Source organism: Nematolebias whitei, chromosome 3 (assembly GCF_014905685.2).
Source record: "Nematolebias whitei isolate Nwh7 chromosome 3, NemWhi1, whole genome shotgun sequence".
In the NCBI taxonomy this organism is placed as follows: domain Eukaryota; kingdom Metazoa; phylum Chordata; class Actinopteri; order Cyprinodontiformes; family Rivulidae; genus Nematolebias; species Nematolebias whitei.
In genome coordinates this window covers 53871170-53893378 of record NC_056500.1, presented here as the reverse complement: position 1 = coordinate 53893378, position 22209 = coordinate 53871170, and the positions used below count along the sequence as shown (strand labels likewise).

General features: G+C 41.9%; 1 protein-coding gene across 1 annotated transcript in view; it reads right to left on the bottom strand.

Moving 5' to 3' along the window:
* LOC119430848 (protein Shroom2) overlaps positions 1-22209 on the bottom strand; it is a gene marked incomplete at its 5' end in the record, with an annotated part of 33034 nt that overhangs the window by 8204 nt on the left and 2621 nt on the right.

The window sequence follows — 22209 nt, the reverse complement described above, 5'->3', positions numbered from 1 at the left end:
ATGAGCTCAATCTGTGCAGAAGAGCACAGACAGACAAGATAATAGATAATGTCCTATTTTGGACAGAGAGGTTTAAGCTGAGTCTTATTCATCAAAAACTTCACGGAGGGAAGTTTATAAACAAAATCCATAAGCTACAAACTGGATTCCAAAAAAGTTGGGACACTAAACAAATTGTGAATAAAAACTGAATGCAATGATGTGGAGGTGCCAACATCAAATGCTTTATTCAGAATAGAACACAAATCACAGATCAAAAGTTTAAACTGAGAGAATGTATCATTTTAAGGGAAAAATCAGTTGTTTCCAAATTTCATGGCATCAACAAATCCCAAAAAAGTTGGGACAAGTCCATTTTTACCACTGTGTGGCATCCCCCCTTCTTCTTACAACACTCAACAGACGTCTGGGGACAGAGGAGACCAGTAGAGTTTTACGGCCTTGACCCTTACGCACAGCGATTGTTCCAGATTCTCTGAATCTTTTGATGATGTTATGCACGGTTGATGATGATAACTTAAAAGTCTTTGCTATTTTACGCTGGGTAACACCATTCTGGTATTGCTGCACTATCTTTCTGCGCAACAATGGTGGAATTGGTGACCCTCTTACCATCTTGGCTTCTGAGAGACACTGACACTTTGAGAAGCTCTTTTTATACCCAATCATGTTGTCAATTGACCTAATTAGTGTTAATTGGTCTTCCAGCTGTTCGTTATATGCTCAGTTTCCTTTTTCCAGACACTTATTGCTACTTGTCCCAACATTTTTGGGATTTGTTGACACTGAAATTTTGAATCAACATATTTTTCCTTTAAAATGTTACATTTACTCAGATTAAACTTTTGATCTGTCATCTATGTTATATTACGAATAAAATATTGACATTTGCCATCTCCACATCATTGCAGACAGTTTTTATTCACAATTTGTTTAGTGTCCCAACTTTTTTGGAATCCGGACCTCTGCCTCCTCAATACCGACTCTCTGCTCTACTCCTGGATATTGCCTCTGGATCTCCCCAAACTTCCTCTCTGCGACAATCCTGCTTGCTATGGTGAAATCACCCTGTCCAACTCTATCAGGTGGAACTCATCTCATCTGAATAAGGTTAGTGGATGCTCTTCTGTTCTCAAACCTCGCCACAGAACCCTTCAGTCCACTAACCTCTCTTATCTCTGCAGATTGGGCTCGCTCCAGGACTTCCACCTCCACCAGCAGTATTTTCTTAATAAAGTCTTTAAACCATTCCTGTTGCCCAGTGTCTTGCTCAAATCCAAACACACAAATCCTAACAGTATAATCTGGCCAAAGAAATGGATTGGACTCCGGCGCAGGAATGGCGTTCTGGTGTAGAGGGGGCCATTTTTAAGCTTGAAAATAACATGCAGGAGATGACGAACATGCCTCGTAGTTTTTCTCCTCAGCCCTCCCCACAGGCTACCACACACCTAACGCCTGCTCAGTCTATGCCCGCCTGCCAAGTTCCACCCATTAGTGAACCCAGATTACCTCCCCCTGAGACATTCAATGGAGATCCGAATCAGTGCCATCCATTCATCACACAATGTGAGATCCATTTCCAGCTACAACCCTCAGCATTTCCCTTTGAAAGATCCAAAGTGGCTTACGTCATCTGTCTTCTGTCCGGTAAGGCTAAACTATGGGGGATGGCCGAGTGGCAATGGGATGCCAGACATTGTTATTAATTTTCTGAGTTTACACAAGAGCTTTGTTGGGTGTTTGACCCTATATTACCTGAGAGAGTCTGCCCGTATGCTCTTTTCTTTAAAGCAATGGGAGAAGAAGGTCACTGAGTATATTATTGATTTTCACACAGTTGCTGCTGACAGTCAGTGGAATGAAGAAGCAGTAACAGATGCATTTTTTCAAGGACTTTCTGATGAAATAAAAGATGAACTAGCCTCCAAGGACTACCTCAACTCCCTAAAAACACTGGAGGATCTGGCAACCCGCATAGACCATCGACTCCTGGAGAGTAAGCGTGAGAGGGGAGGCAGACCGGAAAGAGCAACCCGTCTGTGGGGTGAGTCAAAGTTCCTGGCATTAAAGAACTCACCTGCGTCTATACCCACACCTTCACAGAAAGAGGAACCCATGCAGATCGGCAGGAGCCGTCTCACCCAGGAGGAGAGAGACAGAAGACGGAGATTTATTCTATGCTACTATTGTGGGAACGAAGAACATGCTGTAAACAAATGCCTACGAAAAAAGCAGACTCAGTAGGCGAGAGGGGAGTCCTACTGAGTCATATTAAGGATCACACCATCTCCTCACCACTCTTGCTACCCGCCAAACTCCAGGTACTCAATAAAGAAATCTCTACATCTGTGTTTATTGATTCTGGGGCCGATACTGAATTTATGGATCAGGACTTTGCTAAATCCTTGGGTATTAAGATGGTTCAATCTACTAAACCCCACAGAATATTAGCACTTGATGGACACTCACTTCACAGAACTAGCCTAGAGGCTAACTTTACTACTTGGTGGTAATCATCATGAGAAAATAAAATTTATCATCATTAAATCACCCCAGCTTCCTATTATTCTCGGGGTTACCGGGCTAGGTAAACACAATCCCGCATTGACTGGAGGGAAAGGGAGATTTTGGGTTGGTCTGAAGAATGCTTATCTTCATGTTTATTTGAAGCAGTCTTCCCAGCCCTAAGTCCTGATAAAATCCAGGAAACTTAACCTGATCTGTCCAAAGTCCCTACGGAGTACCATGACCTTAAAGAGGTGTTTAATAAAATTAGAGCCACTTCTTTGCCTCCTCACAGGCCATATGACTGCTCCATTGATCTTATTCCTGGTACCACCCCTCCTAGGGGTAGTCTTTACTCCCTGTCAGCACCTGAGAGACAGGCCATGCAAAAATACATCGGTCAATCTCTACAAGCAGGCATTATCAGGCCTTCAGCATCCCCTGTGGGTGCTGGCTTTTTCTTTGTGGGTAAAAAGGAAGGTTCTTTGAGATCTTGCATAGATTACAGAGGTTTGAACAAAATTACCATTAAAAACAAATACCTACTCCCACTCATGACCTCAGCCTTTGACCTCATCCTGGGTTCCACCATTCTTACCAAATTAGACCTTAGAAACGCACATCATCTGGTTCGTATCAGAGAGGGGGATGAGTGGAAAACGGTTTTCAACACCCCTAATGGACACTAAGAATATTTGGTCATGCCTTTTGGTTTAACCAACGCGCCCGCCGTTTTTCAGGCCCTGGTAAATGATGTACTTAGAGACATGGTTAATCAATTTGTTTTTGTATACCTAGATGATATCTTGATATTTTCAAAGGACCTCCACTCTCACAGAAAGCACGTGAGGTCTGTCTTGCTAAGGCTATTACAGAATAACTTATTCATCAAAGCTGAAAAATGCGAATTCCACCAGACATCCACCTCATTCTTGGGCTTTATTATTTCACCTAACCAGATGTCCATGGACAGTAACAAGGTGTCCGCAGTCATAAATTGGCCAAGGCCGAAAAACAAATAAAAACTTCAGAGGTTCTTGGGTTTTGCTCATTTTTATAGAAAGTTCATTAAGAATTACAGTTTGATCTCAGCTCCTCTCCATGTCTTAACTTCTTCAAAAACTATGTTCCAATGGAACGAACAGGCTGAGACACCCTTCTCCAAACTCAAGAACTTGTTTGCATCTGTCCCTATTTTTCATTTCCCTGGCAGCGATCGTCAGTTCATTGTCAAGGTGGATGCCTCTAACACAGGTATTGAGGCAGTGCTCAGCCAACGCAGTAAGGATGGCAAAATACATCCATTGCGTATTTCTCCAAAAGCCTGACCATAGCAGAACACAATTATGATGTGGGTGAGTGAGAGCTGTTGGCTGTGAAATTAGCTCTAGAAGAGTGGAGACATTAGTTGGAAGGGGCCAAAGAACCCTTCCAGGTCTGGACCGACCACAACAATCTTGAATACCTTAAGACGGCTAAAAGACTCAACCCCAGACAAGCCATGTGGGCCTTGTTCTTCTGCAGGTTTAACTTTGTTTTATCTTACAGACCCAGTCCCAAGAACACTAAACCTGACACTCTATCTAGAATCCATCAAAACACTGGAGAACCTAAGGACAAGAACCAGGTTTAGTTCATACTGCCTGAAGCTGTACGATTGTCTATCACCCAAGTGGAGAAAGAAATCAAACGCGCCCACCAGAGCCAACCACCACCTGCCGACTGTCCCAAGAATCGAGTCTTTGTTCCAGAAACTCAGGTACACAGAGTTCTTCAACTGTGTCATAAATCATGACTGTTCTACCACCCAGGCGTTAACAAGACCCTGGCACTGGTGCAAGCTCAATTTTGGTGGAAGGACTTGACTAAGGATGTTAAAGAATTTGTCTCTTCATGTCATCAATGCAACCAAGCGAAGACCTCTAGACACCCCCCTGCTGGCCTGTTGTGTCCTCTGCCTATCCCGTCACGACAGTGGTCCCACATAGCCATGGACTTCATTACTGGCCTACCTCAGTCTTCAGGCAACTCTGTGATCCTCACCATTGTGTACTGGTTCTCTAAAATGGTCCAGCTTGTCCCCCTTAAAAACTCCCCTCTGCCAAAGAACTGGGTGAGGTGCTGTCCAGGAGGTTTTCCGCTTACACGGTCTGCCTGAGAATATCGTATCTGACCGGGGGCCGCAGTTCATATCTCGCTTCTGGAAGGAGTTCTGCAGCCTCATGGGGGTTTCAATCAGTCTATCATCTGGTTTCCATCCTCAGACGGATGGTCAAAGCGAGAGAGCCAATCGGGAGGTCGAGACTATGCTTCACATCCTTTGCAAAGAGGATCCCACCAAATGGGCTTCTAACCTCCCATGGGTAGAGCACGCCCTAAATTCTCTACCATCTTCTGCCTCTGGTCTATCTCCTTTCTATACCATGTATGGTTTTCAACCTCCAGTGATCACCGTCCAAAAAAGGGAAGCTAAAGTTCCTTCTGCTCATCAAGCTGCGCTTAGGTGCCAAAGAGTGTGGAGAAAGGCCAAGAGACATCTCTCTAAGATGTCTACCATTTATGTCAAAGGGGCCAATCATCGCCACTCTCCTAACCCTCCCTACCAGGTGGGCCAAAAGGTTTGGCTGTCCACTAAGGATCTTCCCCTCCGCGTGGAGAGTTGCAAATTGGCACCTCGTTTTGTGGGACCCTTCCCCATATCCAAGATCATCAACCCTGTGGCTGTAAGATTACAGCTTCCCCGGGCACTCAAGATTCACCCCACATTTCACGTATCAAGCCCCTACTGCTCTCTCACTTTGAACCCTCCTCCAGGCCCCCTCCTCCCGCCCGACTGATCGATGGGTCCCCGACCTTCACCATTAGGAGACTCCTCCGCTCCAGACGGTGGGGTCGGGGCATACACTATCTGGTGGACTGGGTGGGTTATGGTCCTGAGGAGCGGTCTTGGGTTTCTGCACGCAACATATTGGACAAGGACCTCATCAAGATCTTTCACACCAACCATCCTGATCAACCTGGATGTCTGTCAGGTGCCGGACCTTAAAGGTGGGGTTATGTCACATTTCTGCCAAGTCATGCTCTGTTTTCCTCTATCATGCTCTGATCTCAAGCCTTGCTCTCAAGCCACGACCTGCACCTACTCTTCTGGATAAATTACTATGTCTCTTGGATGACCCTCTTGGAATCAATATTGGACCTCTGCCTCCTCGGTACCGACTCGCTGCTCTACTCCTGGATATTGCCTCTGGATCTCCCCAAACTACCTCTCTGCGACAATCCTGCTTGCTACGGTGAAATCACCCTGTCCAACTCTAACAGGTGGAACTCATCTCATCTGAATAAGAAGGTTAGTGGATGTTCTTCTGTTCTCAAGGCTTGCCACAGAACCCTTCAGTCCACTAACCTCTCTTATCTCTGCAGATTGGGCTCACTCCAGGACTTCCACCTCCACCAGCAGTATTTTCTTAATAAAGTCTTTAAACCATTCCTGTTGCCCGGTGTCTTGCTCGAATCCAAATACACAAATCCTAACAATAAGATGATGAACTGTCAATCCATTTTTAAGTTTTGGAAGAAAATTAAACTAAATATTAAAGTACAGGCAGAACTATTTTATTTAAGCAATTAAGAGATTTTTGGTATAAAAAAAAACTACACTAAAAAAACCTTTATGATAGTGAACAGTTACAAACAGCTTATTACTGAAAGAAAGTGTTTTTCGTTTTTGTTTGTTTTTTTCTTCTTCTTGGCATTATTCTAAAGACAAGTCATGAAACCAATTTAATGACAACATTTAAAGGTAACAACAAGTTGTGTAAATGGAGGCATTATTTTATGCAAGATAAATTTTGGCACATTCAATAAATCTTTTTAAATTTTATTTCTTTTGTGAATCCTGTATTTTCTTTTCTTATCATGCATTATGCATTATTAGAGCAGCACGGTGGCACAACTGGTAGAGCTGCTGCCTCTCAGCGAGAAGGTTACCGGTTCAAATCCCGGTCTGGGGGCCTTTCTGGGTGGAGTTTGCATGTTCTCTCCGTGCATGCGTGGGTTTTCTCCGGGTGCTCCGGTTTCCTCCCACAGACCAAAAACATGCATGTTAGGCTGATTGGTAACTCTAAATTGTCCCTATAGGTGTGAATGAGAGAGTGAATGATTGTTTGTCACGTGTGTCTCTATGTGGCCCTCTGATGGACTTGCGACCCCCGTGACCCAAAATGGAAGAAGCGGGTAAAAGATAATGGATGGATGGATAGATCATGGGATGAATGATGGATGAATGTATGGATCGTGCATTCTGTCAAGATTGTTGTATTTTTATTTTTCAGGACTGTACTCCAGTTGCCAGAAGGGAAAGATGAGGACCAGGTTATATTTTTAAAAATTTGGGGGGGTTTTGAGAGTTACAGACAATGCTGAAAATTTTCATCCCTCATTGAAGCATTTACAAACAACACACAGACACCAGGTTTTTGTATGTATGTCTGAGGTTTGGACAAGTTATGCTTTGAGAAAAAAAGTTTATTTTATTTCGACACTCTGTGTTGAGGGAAGTTAAGAAACAGACTGACATCCGACAGGGACAACTAGAGATTCATGGTTTTTCTGTGGGGTGAAGAAGGTCTGGATCCGAACCTGACGGTCAGATTACGGTAATCTCAGAATATTTTCCACTCACTGCAAAGTATTTGATGACACAGAATGCCTGGGGTCATAGTCGATGGAGCTGCGTACGAGGCACTGTGAAACAGCAAAAAACAAAAAAATTATGTTGTGGCTATATAAGCAGACTATGAGAAGTCCTGTTTATGTAACACTGATCTGTCAGTGCCTGTAAGGACTGTCCAACCTCTCAGAGATGATGTGGCTCTTTCCAGAGGGACCCCTGGGAGTGAGTAAATGAAATGTAGTGGGAGAGGTCATTTGGAAGAACGTAATGTCAAAATTAGGTTTTTTGACCACTGACCTGATCTGAATCTCACCAAGACTTATCCTCTCCACAGGAAGCTTTGAACATTTAGGTTTAGAGTTATGCACATAAAGAGATCCAGTTGAGACAAAATATTGAGTCATTTGTCCTGATGCATGCTCAATAATCCAAGTAGAAAAATCTAAAAAAAAGTTAAATCTGGTCCTCTGGACATTAAAAAAACAACAAAACAAAGCAAAACAACAAAAACATGTAGAAACGTTTCGTCTTTCATCCAAAAGACTTCCTCAGTCTGAGGTGCTGTATCCAGCTCAGTCTCTTAAATAGCACCTTCTCGTAGTGGATCAACCAGTTTTGCTGCTGACAACCAAAACCAGCTGATCACATGATCAAGAAGAACCATCAGCCTAACAATAGATCATTAGCACACTGATGACTGTTTACTATTCACAGGGGGCTGAGTGATACTAGCAATCACAGCATTGTAAGACGGGGACAGTTGGACCCGGAGGCCTCCACCCCTGTTTAATGATGGATGATTTCTTTTCACAAAGATGGCCTCCTTTACTCCTCTCTCAAACCATCATTCCTCTCTATCCAGGATGTGCACATCTTCATCCCTGAAAGAGTGACCTCTGGCCTGGAGATGAGTGTAGACCTCTGAGTCCTGGCCTGATGATGTTGATCTTCTGTGCTGGGCCATCCTTTTGGCCAGTGGCTGTTTAGTTTCCCCGATGTAAGACTGATCATAGCCCTTCTGACACTGAACAGCATACACAATATTACTCTGTTTGTGCCGGGGGACTGGATCTTTGGGATGAACCAGTCTTTGCCATAATGTATTTTGGGGTTTAAAAGCCACTGGGACATTATGCTTAGAAAATAAACATCTCAGTTTCTCTGACACTCCCTCAACATACGGAATGACCACTGGTCTGGGTCTGGGTTCCTCCTTTTCACCTGATGGCTGACTGGAGTCCTGTTTGGGTTTCTTCTCTGCTTTCAGGAAGGCCCAGTTAGGATATCCACATTGCTCTAGAGCCTGTCTTGTGTGGGATTTCTCCTTCTGCCTGGCTCCTGAGTTAGTGGGGACGCTGTCTGCTCTGTGGTACAGAGTCCTGATGACTCCCAACTTGTGCTCCAAAGGGTGATGGGAGTCAAACTGCAAATACTGGTCTGTGTAAGTGGGTTTGCGGTACACCTCAGTTTTGTTAAAGATAGGAGCTGACTGTGGGTCACCGGACCCGGAAACCCCCTCCAGACCACGTCTTTCCGCCCGGCTCGAATCTCTCTCAGATGTGGCAACTCTCATTATCAATAAATCAAGGAAATGTCAATTAAGTTTTATCAATTATATTAAAATCAAGGCAGGAACAGGTTACAGTTTACAGCGCTGGTCTCTCCGGTCTGTGACGTATTCACAAACACGGAAGAGCCCCGATGTCCCGTGTCATTACTCATTTATAGGGCCTAGACTCCTCCTTCGCAGAAGGGGAGCTCAACCTGTCAGTGTATGAGGGGGCGTGACGAAGTGTGATCTCAATGGATATTATGCGGTTCTGATGTGTTAGGAAATATGAGATGGTGCTTCAAAAGGGCTTTCTCCGTGATGTGGCAAGCAGATTAAACTATTCCTTGACGGATATTGAATCCCAGGGAGACTCTTTTTAGAGTTGCTGGCCCAGTTTAACCCAGTCAGAAACGGTTCATAATTTCATTATAATCCTGTCTCTGAGCCGATCAAAACCATAGGACAAGTCTAGATAAAAAATATCCAACAGTTTGCAAATGTCCTTTATCAGAGACCGAGACCTCACAGTCCAAGAAAGCCAACCTGCCATTTTTTACATCTTCTCGTGTGAACTTGATATATTTATTCACAGAGTTGATGTGATCAGTAAAATGTTGGACTTCCTGAGATTTAATTTTAACCCAGGTGTCGTCAACATACCTGAACCAATGACTTGGTGGTGTCCCTGAAAAGGACGTCAAGGCTCTCTTTTCTACCTCCTCCATGTACAGGTTGGCAACAATAGGAGAAACTGGAGACCCCATAGCACACCCATGTTTCTGCCTATAATATTGCTCCCCATATGTGAAGTAGGTTGACTGCAGGCACGGTTTCAAGAGTTGACACAGTTGTTCTGTGGAAAGTCCTGCTGCTCAGAGTGGTGTCTGATTTTAATCTTAAACTGACCACCTCTACTGCATCATCAACAGGAATGCACATAAAGAGTGCATTGAGTCATTTGTTGTTGTTTTTTTGGTTGTTTTTTGAAAGAAACTACAGGGGGAGATTACCTCAGTTATCAGCTGGGATTTTTTTTTATTCAGCTAAGGATTACATATTTGTTCAGATTTGTATGTTGGTGTCATTCACTGCAGGATAACTGGTCAACATGAGTTTGGAGTAAAAATGGACAATTAAGACCTCCACGGTGTGGAAACTGGACAAACCCCAAATGAGAAATGGGGAAAAAAGGACATTTGGACAAATGCCTCTTCCACGGGACAAGAAGGTATAATTCATTGACTCACATTGACAGGTTGAAAGTGAAAAGGAGTGAAAAGGAGAGGACTGATCTGAGAACGACGATCGCCAGTCGTCTGACATCATCATAATAAAATGAATAAAGCAATGATAGATGAAATGGATGGAAAGCTACAACATGGAGACCCACTGAACAATGCATCCTCGTTGCACTCTCAGGGATGGAGAGTGAAAATTTTGAGGGGAGTACGGTGTTTTTTTCATAATAATAATAATAATAATAATGTCATTACATTGTCAGCACTGTATGTTTCCATACAATGGCGAAATTAGTCTCTGTATTTAACCCATCCACCACCAGGTGGTGCAGTTGGCAGTTATTGAAAGCGCCGGGGGGCATTTTGGGGATGAGGTGTTCTGCTCAGGAACACCACGAGGTATGCAGTGACCGGGGATCGAACCTGGGACTTTCGGGATCCCAGGTTCATGTTGTTTTATTTTACTGGTTAACAATAACCTGGGAAGTTTTGGTCTTATTTTCTAAAACAGCTAAAAGAAAGAGAAAAAACTAAGAGACAAGTTTGAACAATCTGGCAAGATGGTCTTCTGGTGAGATAAAGGTTTCAAGTGACAGTTGCTGGTTGATTGAATCATAATAAATATGATGAAATAACAAATGATTAGAGATACTAAACTGACTAGAAAGATTGCATTTTATGCAGAAATCAGGTTAGAAAATCAATGCAAGAAAAAACAGAAATTATTAAACTAAATTCTAAATAAATTGCTAACTAAAAGCTAACAGTAAGATATCAATTAGAGGAGAGAACCAATTTGGAATAAATGAAATACTATCATAAAAAATAAAATAACTAGTTTTAATCCATGGAAAACAAGTGAAGGGGCAGCTGAGGCTGAGTGGTTCAATCGTCCTCCAGTGCAAGAGTTGGGGGTTCGATTCCACCATCAGTCACATGCTGAAGTGACCCTGGGCAAGACACTTAACCCCTCGTTGCCTCTGATGCGTGTCTCATCGGTGCATGAATGTGATAAAGCATTGATTTTAAAGTCAAATACTGTATTCATTCAACCTTTATTTAGGCAGGTAAATCCCATTGAGCCTCCATGACTCTTTTACAAGAGAGACCTGATTTCAACAAAGAATGATGACTTAAAATAGACAGTTATAAAAAGGCATACAGATTTTTTTTTTGTTTACATATCAGATGTCAAAAAAAGTAACAAAAACAGCTAGATTATAAGGTGAATGTAGAAAACTAAAAACAGAAACATGTCTGCATTGGACCCTGCCAGGAGTCCAACAGATTCTTAAAGACACTTAGAGAGGTCAAGGTTGAGAGCTTCAAATCTTTTCGTAAGATCCAAAAAAGTTAAATCTGGTCCTCTGGACATTCAAAAAAACAAAAAACAAAATAAAGCAAAAAAATCTAGAAACGTTTCGTCTCTCATCCAAGAGACTTCCATCCAACATCTGCAGGGTTCTTGTAGGAGCGTTCATGTAAATAATGTCACCGTAATCAATGGAGGGAAGGAAAGTCACAGATACAAGGTGTTTTCTAGCATTCAGAGTTAGACAGGATCTGTTTCTGAAAAAGAAACCCAGTTTAAATTTCAGTTTCTTTACCAAGTTTTCCACATGGAGCTTAAAAGAGAGATGTGAGTTGACCAAGATAGTCAAATATTTATAGGAATCAACAAACTCAATTGTGACACTATTTGAGGATGAAATCAGAGGAAGAACTGCTGGGCCAACTTCCTGTTTGAAAAAAGCATCTCTTTGGTTTTGTCGGCATTTAAGACAAGTTTGAGGCGGAACAAATCAGTCTGGATGTAGTTGAATGCAGATTGCAAAAGCTGGAAAGCCTTAGCAACTGTTTTAGCTCGACAATAAACAACTGTGTCATCAGCATAGAAATGTACGGATGCATCAGGGATGTTTTTACCTACATTATGTATGTAGATTGTAAAGAGGGTGGGTCCTAAGACTGAGCCTTGAGGTACACCATTGTTGACTGTTAAATAACTGGAGGAAGTACCATTATGTTGAACACATTGCCTCAGATCCAAGAGATAGTTGGAGAACCATCCAATGGTGTGATCTGAGAAACCAGTTTCTGAGAGTTTATGACACAAGATGTTCTGATCCAGTGTCAGAATCTTTAGACAGGTCTAAGAAAAGTGCAGCACAGTCATCCTTAGCATCCAGTGCTTCAACAACATCATTAAGAACCTTCAGTGAAGCAGTGGTTGTGCTGTGTTGTTACCTCTCCATCAATCTGGTTTCAGGAAAGATGTTAAATGAGTCCAGGTAATTTTTGATTTGAGAGTTTATCAGTTTTTCTAGAACCTTGGCTAAAATGCAGAGTTTATAGATTGGTCCATAGTTGTTCAGTGAGGTGGGGGCACCTCCCTTCAGCAAAGGAAGAACAAAGGCTGTTTTCCAAGTGTCTGGGATGGAGTTTTAAATAAATAAAAAAATAAATGGGCTAAATTAAGTTCTATTGACAGAAAAAAAAGTTAAAAAATAAAAATTTCTAGAAAACTGAAGTTGCAAGTAGTAGTACGAAGGACTGGTAACTTAAGGGAACCACAAAGGGGTTCCAGCGCACCAGTACGAGGGACTGGCTGTTTTAGAGGTACCACATAATGGTATTGATATTGTGTTCAGAGGAATAGTTGGGGAACTTCAGTAAAATTACCAGGATGGATAATAATCAGTAAATAAAAAAATTGGAAGGTGATGTTAAATTTATGTTTTTTTAAAGGATCATAAAAACGTTGAAAAAAGTGGAGCCGTGGATTAAAGAGTTTCAGTTTGATGCCAGACTGGAAGTTGACTCATGTAAAAAGTTGATGTCAAAATACAAAATAAGTGTGGAAGTGATGAGGAAAAGATGAACAGATTTGGTTTGGAGGCCACAAAGAAGTGGCTGGAAGTTGCAGGCCTGCAGACTCGCAGAGCAGAATGTGATAGAAGGTGACCCAGATATCATCACTGTGTGGAACTGATTAAGCCGGGGCCCAGAGCTGTAGTGATGGATCTCCTGCAGAAAGCTGAGGAGGTGTGTACACCAGCTGGTAAACTAGACATACCTGTGGATATACATTACATAATCTATTGCAGTCCAGGTCCAGACAGAGATTATGAACAAAAGTTTCTGAAAGCTGACCACACAAACCTACAGTGACAAGATGATCTGAAATTAAGAGAATAACCCAGCTTTTCAATAAATTGAACATTCTCAGATGAGAGATATTGAAACTTTAACAGGTCAAGACTAATTTTTACAAGAAAGGTTCTAAATCAAAATCTGAACGAATTAAGCTATAATAAGCTAATTTGTGAAAGTTGAATGGATTTTCCAGAGGTTCAAGATTAATTGCAGTAAGAGGTTAAAATGATATTTAAGACTTCTAATTCATTCACACTTAGACAGAACCTAACTAAAAGATAAGAGTTCAAAATGTTTCATATTATAAGAGTCAGGAACAGGACCTTAAATAAACTGATTTCTGGAGAAAGATGAAAAGACACATCTACAACACAACACTAAAGAAGATGGATGGATAAACAATGGATAAATAATGAATTAAAATGAGTGACATTTTTGTTTGAAACAGTCTTATTATAAGAGATGAATATATCTGTCATTACTTTCTTGATGTGTTCTTTTGCCAGATACATTTTTTGGACATTAAAAAATTAACCATTTGACCTGGACTTGGACTGAAAACAGGAAGCTGTCTCTACAAATACCAGCTCTCAGAAATCCAAACCTGCGAGGCACCTCCGATCCAAACGCAAAAAACACCTGAAGCATCACACCATCATCGGATGGACAAGAGATGTGGCTGAGGAGGAAATCTGTTGACATCATGAAGGGCTCAAGAGAAAGAAGGAGGCCCATTATTATGCTTTGCCATTAAAAATAAATGCTACTGAAATGTTGTCGAATGGAGGTGAATAATGCCATTCTGTCTTACGTTGATTTTATGATTTTACTCAGAAGAACGTCTGTCTGAGGAGAGCTTTCGTTTTTGTTTGTTTTTTTGATTTCTTTTAAACTGATGACACCCAGGAGGAAGCTGGATGCTGACATGTGCTCTTAAGGACACCGTCATGAGGAGCGTGAGGTGATGCTGGTGTTTCCCACCTGATTGGACATTTTTCCTGGGCGGGTTTTCCACCACATGCAAAAAGCATCCTAATTTACAAGAGAGGGTTAATGATAAGTGACTAAAAACAACTGAACAGGGGGAAATGATGGAGATGTGAAAGGTCACAGATGTTTTTCACTTACTGAAGTCAAATGTTATAACTCATATTACCATGCGTGTGTGTTGTTTTTCTGGATCAGAGGCTGCAGCAGTTGTCTGGCCTCGCTTTTATCTGATAACATTTATAAAAAGACGCTCTTTTAGGATCTCGGCGAGCAGACCTGGGACGGAGCGTCATGTAACATTTTGATGCTTGTATTTCAACACTGCTCCATCTTGCAAAATTAAACTTGGGATTAAAAAAAATATCTACCTCTCCTGTATGGCTATTTATTTAATGAGTTATTGAAAGGATAATAATAGTAGTAATAATAATAATAATAATAATAAGTAATAAATAATCCTAACAGTAATCCTGAGACAGATGACAGATGTCTGAATACACAAACAGCTTGTAGAGGACTGCAGTGGGGACGTCCTGATTACACAAACACAAAAATCTGAGGTCTGAACGTAGTAACGGCACAAGAATTGTTTTACAGATTTTCTTAAGTATGTCCAGGTCTCTAAAGGTTTGTTGGCCTGTGGACAGAACACTGGTGTTCATGTAGATCAGGTGAAATGTCAATCAAAAGATTGAGATACCAACAGCATTTTGAAATTTCCACATCAAGAATGCAAGCAAGCCAGACTCCACATGGAACATCTACATACTGATAAAGAAGCGTTGTGCTTGACTGAATGCATGAAGTAGTAAGTATCTCATTGGGCTGCAACTGCTGGGGTCTAGTTGAAGACAACAATGTAAAATACTTGCAATTTTTAACGTCCATCTGTCTGTCCATTACCTTTCGCTTGTTCTGAAGTCAGGTCTCGGGGGCAGCAGCTTGAGCAGGGAGTTCCACCTATTCCAGCTCTTCTGGGGGGATCCCAAGGTGTTCCCAGGCCAACCAAGAGACGTAGTCTCTCCAGCATGTCCTGGGTCTTACCCGGGGTCTCCTCCCAGTTGGACATGCCCAAAGCACCTCCCTTGGGAGGTGCCATAGGTGCATCCTTACCAGATGTCTGATCCACCTCAACTGGCTCCTCTTGATGTGGAGGAGCAGCGGTTCTACTCTGAGTCTCTCCTGATAAATGAACTTAGCCTGTCTCTAAGGGGCCGTTTACACAGCGTGTATTTTGAGTGCATCCTCTCCTTTCTCTCTGCAGTTCTGCTGATCATTTACACGACACCAGTGGCCCCCCTCTTTGAATCCAGAGGTTTCTGAATCCACCTTCCAGAGTGGAGGTTTTTCTCTGACCCCCCGCTGAAGCTTTGTGTTAAACCACATGCGCGGTCGGACAGACGCTATATTTCTATCAACATGGCGGCGGATACACTGCTTTCAGAACCTCGATTGATGGAATATATTTTTAATCTTGTAGTTAATGTACGTCAGATTCCAGGTGCTGTGACCAACATCTGTGTTGGAAGAGACACAATCTGATCCAGTTCTAATATCACTGTTTATAGAACGAGGCACGTGCACACGTGGCGCTGCACTAGAACATCTAAATGTGCTAAATAACAACAGTTTAATAATAATAAACAGTATTTATGTTAGTGTGTGAGATATAATGAAGCTCTGAGCTAAATGAAGCTATCTGGACATTATGTAATTCAAATTTAAAATGATGCTAAACATACAGCGTGAACACTAAATATCCTGATGCATGCTCAATAATCCAGGTAGAAAAATCCAAAAAAGTTCAATCTGGTCCTCTGGACATTCAAAAAAACAAAAAACAATACAAAGCAAAAAAATGTAGAAACGTTTCGTCTCTCATCCAAGAGACTTCTTCAGTCTGAGGAGCTGTATTCAGCTCAGTCTCTTAAATAGCACCTTCTCAGAGTGGATCAACCAGTTTGCTGCTGACAACCAAAACCAGCTGCTCACATGGTCAAGAAGGACCATCAGCCTAACAATGGATCATTAGCACCTGATGGCTGTTTACTGTTCACAGAGGGCTGAGTGATACTAGCAATCACAGCATTGTAAGAGGGGGACAGTTGAACCCGGAGGCTCCACCCCTGTTTAATGATGGACGGTTTCTTTTCACAAAGATGGCCTCCTTTACTCCTCTCTCAAACCATCGTTCCTCTCTGTCCAGGATGTGAACATCTTCATCCCTGAAAGAGTGACCGCTGGCCTGGAGATGAGTGTTTTGGTTGTTTGCTGGTTTTGGTTGTCAGCAGCAAAACTGGCTGATCCACTCTGAGAAGGTGCTATTTAAGAGACTGAGCTGAAAACAGCACCTCAGACTGAGGAATTCTCTTGGATGAGAGACGAAACGTTTCTACATTTTTTTGCGTGAACACTAAAGTTGAAAATTAAGACATCAGGTTTAATTTGTATTTATTTATTCAACACCACAAACTGTGTCACATAAACACTGATAAATAAACTGAACACACTATTAAAACACGTTAACTGAACTTTAATGGATTGAATAAAAGAACTGAGGGGAATTTTAAATAAATAGTTCATCAACATGTCTCTCTCTTCGACGTCCTCCTGCCCTGCATCTGGGCCGAGCCTCGTTCAGAACCGGTCCGTCTGGTGGAGGACAGCTTCTTCTTCTTTCAGGAAAAATAAAAACTCAGTTGGTTGTTGTGTGATCGAAGTAAACACAATCTAACATTATTAAGAATGTTGATTTACCTGCTGTAAAACAGCTACTGATTATCACGGAGTAAAGTCCGACATCATCATTGTCGACTCGGTTCTGGTCCACTCAGCGACCGGTGTGGAGCTGTTAGACGAAGCGGTCCCACTTGGCATCAAATCTGTCGACTCTCATCCAAAATCCACCTTTAACTTGTTGTTACGTTGTTGTTAGCTTGATTAGCCAGAGGAAAACAACGTGCCGAGGCAGCACGCATGCGCATTAGGTGAAGGTACAAAATTCACAGCGCCATCTAATGACCCGGCATGGTAACTACAGCAGATTCAGGAGGGTGTGGGGGATTCCTCCGGATGCATGTAAACCCAAAATGCGACCATGTCAACGCAAATCTTTTCCTCTAATTAACATACGAAAAAAACCAATTTCCCCCCATTGTGTCCGTGTAAATAGGGCCTATGGGAGAGTCCAGCTACCCTGCAAAGGAAACTCATTTCAACCTCCTGTATCCATGATCTCATTGTTTCTGTCACTACCCAGAGTTCATGACCAGAGGTGAGGGTAGGAATGTAGACCGACCGGTAAACAGAGAGCTTTGCCTTACAGCTCATCTCCTTCTTCACCACAAGGGACCAGCACAGAGTCCACAATACTGTAGACGCTGCACCAATCCATCTGTCAATCTCAGGCTTCATTCTTCCCTCACTTGTGAACAAACCCCCGAGATACTTGAACTCGTCCACTTGAGGCAGAACCTCACCCTCGACCTGAAGAGAACAATCCACCCTTTTCCGACTGAGGACCATGGCCTCAGATTTGAAAGTGATGATTCTCAACAACACATTTATAAAAACTCAGAGAAATTTGGACCAACACTTGCAACATGTTCACATATGAAGAAAAAAATACGGGTCTAGCTCTCTACAATTACAGAAACTAAATAAAAACACCTGTGATGGCTTTTACTATTTTAGGAGAAAAACTGTCTTGCTAAATGCGGTTTGAACTTGTAGACAGCAGTCGCAACCCAGTGAGATACAGCTGATGCAGAAAAGTCTCGATCTAAATAGTTTTAATTTGATCTCATGAACCATCACAGTCCACAGGTCAAATCTAGCAGCATTTGTTAAAAAAAAAAAAAATCAGCAAACTAACTTTAAACCATCTTTTAGGGAGACCTGCAGCAGTGTTCAAATGAAGTTTTGCACTTTTAATCAACAGTATTTTGTCCTGATAAAAACAAGACAAAAACTAATAATGAATGAAAGCACAAGTATTAACACTAAGACAAAAGGTATTGGGATTATTTTTGACAAATACAAACAAGATGAAAATTGGTATATTAAATTTAGTTATTAATGGATGTTTTTTGTTCAGTGCCCTGAGATGAATTCTGTTGTGGCTATATAAATAAATTGAATAGAACTGAATTTATTCTGTATTACTTGTTATTTTTATTTGTACTCATACTTGCACAATTACTAATACATTTCCAGAAAGTTTAAAAAAACAAATACAAATTCTTATGGATCCTTGTCCATTGATGGCAGACTGACTGACTAATTTTGTAATTGTAATTTTCATTTAGCCTGTTAGCCTGGTAACCTGTTTAACCTGTTTTTGTGCATTGCACTTTCAAACCTTACATAATAACAGGTGCTTCTTACGTACGGGAACTGCACCAGTCAGAGCCGGAAAGCACTACAGAGGGTGGTGCAAACTGCAGAGGAAATCACTGGTCGCAGTCTCCACACAGTCCAGGACTTCTACCACAGCCGATGTCTGCGTAAAGCATGCATTAAGGACCACACCCACCCAGCACAAGGACTTTTCTGTCTACTACTCTCAGGTAGACGATACAGGAGTCTGCCATTGCATACAAAAAGTATGTAAGGAAACTGAAAGTTAAACTGGGTTTCTTTTTCAGAAACAGATCCTGTCCAACTCTGAATGCTAGGAAACACCTTGTAACTGCAACTTTCCTTTCCTCCATCAACTACGGTGACATTATTTACATGAACGCTCCTACAAGCACCTGCAGATGTTGGATGCTGTCTATCATGGAGCACTAAGATTCATAACTGGCTGTAACTACCGTACCCATCATTGCACCCTGTATTCACTGGTTAACTGGACATCATTAACTGGTCACAGTGACATACAATATTGCTAAACATCTGGCTGGTATTTTAGCTCCTCTTGTTGGAAACACACCTCATCACATAAAGAACTCCATTGATTTTGCTAACAAAGTTCAACATTTGAAGCTAACCCCAGGAGAAACCCTTGTATCGTATGATGTGACTTCTCTTTTCACTTGCATACCCATCTCTGAAGCAGTAGAAAACATCAGAAAACAACTTCTACAAGACAAGGACTTAATCAACAGGACCAACTTCACCCCGGACCAGATCTGCACCCTGTTGGACCTCTGCCTCTCCACCACTTATTTCAAGTTCAATGACAGTTTTTACAGACAGAAGCACGGCTGTGCCATGGGATCTCCAGTGTCACCCATTGTTGCCAATCTCTACATGGAGGAAGTGGAACAGAGAGCCCTACACTCCTGAGGGAACAACGCCAAGCCATTGGTTCCGTTATGTGGATGACACCTGGGTCAAAATCCAAGCCAAGGAAATAGAAGCGTTCACCAGACACATTAACTCGGTCGAAAACAACATCAAGTTCACCAGAGAGGATGCAAACGAGAACAAGCTTCCTTTTTTGGACTGTTTGGTTCAGATGGAAAGAGAGGACAGCCTCAACATTGAAGTGTACAGGAAACCAACCCACACAGACCAGTATCTTCTGTTTGACTCCCACCATCCACTGGAACACAGTCTCTGTCATCAGAACTTTACAACATCGGGTCGAACGCGTCCCCACGAAGACAGAAGGGAAGGAAAAGGAACAGAAGCTCTTCAAACATGTGGATATCCTAACTGGGCTTTGGTCAAGTCAGCGAGGAAATCTACAAAACACACCAATAAACAGAAAAAGGAGAACAACAGACATAAAAACATTGTCATCCCTTATGTTGCTGGAGTATCAGAGAAATTCAGAAGGATCTTCAACAAACACAAGATCCCAGTACATTTCAAACCCAGCAGGACTCTCAGACAGAGACTGGTCCACCCTAAGGACAAGACACCCATACACAAACAGAGTGGTGTAGTGTATGTGGTCCAGTGCAGCGAGGACTGTCCAGACCTCTACATTGGAGAAACTAAACAGCCTCTTCACAGACGCATGGCTCAACACAGGAGAGCCAGCTCTTCAGGACAAGACTCAGCTGTTCACCTCCACCTCACAGATAAGGGACACTCTTTTGAGGACCAAAATGTGCACATTTTGGACCGAGAACACAGATGGTTTGAGAGGGGGGTGAAGGAAGCAATTTATGTTAAAGAGAAAAACCATTTACAGAAAACCAACACACACAAACCAGTATCTTCTGTTTGACTCCCACCATCCACTGGAACACAAACTCTCTGTCATCAGAACTTTCAGATCTTTCAGATCAGAGAGGCCTCAGATTTCAACTTTCAAAAACCTATAATGCAACTTTAAGACTGATTCTCAGACGGTTTTCACACCTGATGGGAACAGAGGGGCCTCGTCTGTGAATTAGAGGAACAAAGACCTTAAGAAACTCCTACTGTTAAGGTGTTGAGGTGTGAATTATCAATCTACATATGTGTGTGTGTCTTATCTCACTCAGCCTTATAACCTGAATCTCTCACTCACTGCATTTTGAATTGAGAAAGCTCCTCGGATGAGGAGCAAAACTTATTCTGTTACAAATAAAGTTCAGTTGTTTTTGTATCGAACGTTTTTGAATTGGACATCATTAACTTCACACAGACTCTCCCACTGGTACATTTTCATCTTTAAATCACTTCCTGGTCTGCTGCCTTCATACATCTCCTCCTACATGTCTCTGTGTGAGTGCAGCTACAGCGTGCGCTCTCAGGACATCATTACCTGCAGTGTTCCCTCAGTAGCTATGTTTACATGCGCAGAATTCTCTGACCGGATTGAAACGTGTTCTGTTTGAATAATTCAAATGTGTTGTTTACATGGGCACAATCTGTTCATGACGAGCGTTTACATGCAGCGGGCTTTGTTCTGAACAGCAGTACTGACATGCGCAGAGTGGTAAACTCTCCTTAAAAAAACCACCGAAGAAGAAGTTCTACTTCCGGGTGAACGTAAACAAACCTGAGCACCCAAAATGGACCCGCGACAGGTTTTAATGATGGTGGAGACGTTACTGCACTCCCTGACTGAGCTACAGGTGATACAGATCATTTTGAGCTCTTTAAAAGTTTCTAGTAGAAATGTTGTGTCGCTCACCGACCAGTTTTACTTCCCTGACATGCTAATATTATTAGCGTTAGCCAGGCGGAAATGGCAAAGTCGCACATGCGCAGTCAGGTCAGTTTTTCACCATCAGATAAAAACGAACAGATCAAGCGTTTACATGCGCACTGATCGGGTTTCGGATCGGCGTAAACCACCCGTTTCGTTCTGATCACAAATTATAACGGATCGCGCCGAATACACAAAAAATAACCCGAACGGAGTGTTTACATGACACACTTTTATTCCGACCGGCCATTTGATCCGGTTACTTATGTCCATGTAAACATACCCAGTGAGGACTGAACTAGACAAAAGGACCTTCTCCTACTCCGCTCCTGTTTCCTGGAATATCTTGTAAAAAGATCTGAAGCTCTCGACCTTTGACCTCTCTAATGGATTTTAAACTCTGTTAAGTTCCTGGCAAAAACCAGTGCAGACATGTTCCTATTTTTAGTTTTCTAAATCTCCTTATAATCCAGTTGTTGTTTTTTTGTTGCTACTATTCTTCTTGATTGTTCTTTTGGTTGCTATTTGGTTTTGATTTGTTTAAAAAAAAAAAAAAAAAGAATTTGTATGCCTCTTTTATGACTGTTTATTGTTGTCATCACTCTGTTAAAGAAATCAGGTCTCTCTTGTAAATGAGTCCCCGAGGCTCAATGGGGTTACCTGTCTAAATAAAGGTTGAATGAATTAATGAACAAAAAGACTAAAAGACAGCTATTATCCACAAGCTGTCAGATTACTAAACTCTCGATAAATAACTTAATAACTGACAATAACTTTGCACCAAGTCACATCTGTGAAAACAGATATGACTAATATTAGCTTGTGATACCTAATATGTTTATTATTTATTGCTGCTGCACTATGTGGCTGTATCTAGGCTGATATAGGTGATATCATGTATGATACAGTATCTATGAATCTACCTTACCATCATAATTCAATCTCAATGTCACTCGCTAACTGTGAAATAACCTGTCACACAATTTGTGTAGTATATGTT